The sequence below is a fragment of the Triplophysa rosa genome, linkage group LG17 (genome assembly GCF_024868665.1).
Source record: "Triplophysa rosa linkage group LG17, Trosa_1v2, whole genome shotgun sequence".
NCBI classification, from domain to species: domain Eukaryota; kingdom Metazoa; phylum Chordata; class Actinopteri; order Cypriniformes; family Nemacheilidae; genus Triplophysa; species Triplophysa rosa.
The window spans coordinates 22,684,965-22,687,056 of NC_079906.1; positions in this window are offsets into that span (position 1 = coordinate 22,684,965).

Consider the following 2,092-nt stretch of genomic DNA (forward strand, 5'->3'; position numbering starts at 1 on the left):
TTTACCGTAAACACTGCAACAGCGCGGAAGCGCGCACCAGAAAGAGCAGTGAATTCTGAGGCGCGTTCACGCCATGACTGAGTTACTTACGGTCGGCACATTTATTAAAGTAAACTCCACAATAACACTATAATTTGCATTTACATTTTTATACTACACATACTAAACGTATAGTGTTGTATAGCATCGTAGTAAACTGTAATAAAATTCCTAGATAAGCTCCAATAGTTTTAAACCTTTAACTTTTTCAATTCACTGTTGTTTATATACAGAAAAATACAGAATACTTTAATAATTATAATTGTAACAATTAATAATTTTGCTACACTATAAATACTGTAATGCTATGGTTTACTGTAGTAAATGCTAAAGTATTTTTTCTGTAAAGCAGCTTTGAAAAGTTTTCTAAACACAATACAGATCAATATGAATAGAATTATATGTTCAGAGCTACAGGTCTGCTGTGTATTATACAATGAGTTTCCTTTTCCAGCTGCTTGAATCACTTCTGAAAATCATTTCCTGCACATAAAGATGCCACCCACCCCGAGGACAGATTTACATCCCTGAAACATGTTTCCTTTATTTGTTGTAGTCAAATCTGTAACTTTGTCTATGCTGTAAATGTGTCAGAATTGTCAGAAGTCAAGGTACTCTTCATTTAGTTGTTTGATTTAAAACATGAATATTCTGCAAATAGTTTTGATGCAAAACAATGCGTAGTTTATCTTACTTTTATCACATTACCTTTGGCTTAAAGTTAAATAAAACAATTACATCTTGACTGGGTCTCTGAGAGATTTCACAAGAAACCAAAGCCTCTCCATTGAGCTCACATTACGTATTTTAGCCCATGAACGTCAACACTGTACCTATAATTCTTCAGACCCAAATAAAAGGTAAATAAACTGTTGTTCCCCTAAATAGCCGTGATGACATGAAGTAACATGATAGGCCATTAAGCCTCACGAACTGCGTCACTATGAATAAACCGCTCAGAAACACTCAGTTGTGACCAGTGGAAACATGTAATCGTTGAGTAAATAAATAACAGCAGAATAAACACAACAAGTGCTTTAATGCAGCATGTTGCCACATCTGAGAAATGTCTCCGGTCCTGCGTATAGATGTTGTGTGACGGTCCTTCTGAAGAATGAAGATGATGAAGATACAAACCTCAGCTGCTGTTATCATGTGTTTACTCAAATACTTCCTGTTATCATGTAAACAGATAACAAACATGTTTGAGTCACATGACACAAGCACACTGATCGTCACGAGAAGCAACATACAGTATATTACATACAATGTTTAGTTAAAATGGACAAAAAGTGATTTACAGTAAACATTCAGCACTGCTTCATTATGTGAGCTGAATTTTGGTGGAAATTTGCCCTCCGTTGGGCATCTTTATACAAGCTGAAAAATGACAGTAAACATCTAAACCAATACGCAGAAAAAAAAATGTCTCTTTCATGTTCAGGATATTTGATGGATGTCTCACTTGCGTTTCATTAAAGTATCATCTTTTTTCTTCTAAAACTGCTTAGGAGACATACAAACAGAAACTGTTCACTGTCATTTTTGAGACACAGATGAGACTTAAGCAACAGTTTCCATCTCCTCTCCATTAAATCTCATTGATGTTTAGAAGAAATAAGTGAGACATTAAAGAAATCTTGTCTGGGATTTTTCAAATCTTCCTATGAAATAAAAACAGAATTCACGTCTGTGACACACCGTAAAGCTACATCATGATCATATTTAATATTTTTATTTCAACAATGGCTATATAGCTGCTGTTTAGTGTATACACAACAAAACAACGACAGACACACATATACCAATAAAATAAGTCAGGAAATGTAGCAGAAATGAGTGGTTGAAAGCACAGACGCCAAACATATTTGGTCTTCTAATAAATATTTTTTTCAAACTATTTGAACACAAAAGAAGATGCTCCTAAATATCTTATTGTGTGTTCTGCAGAAGAAAGAAAGACAGGTTTGACATGACCTGTAAATAATGTCAGAATTTTCATTTTTGAATAAAATGTTCATCTAACCGAACAGACATCTTTTTGATTTTGTTA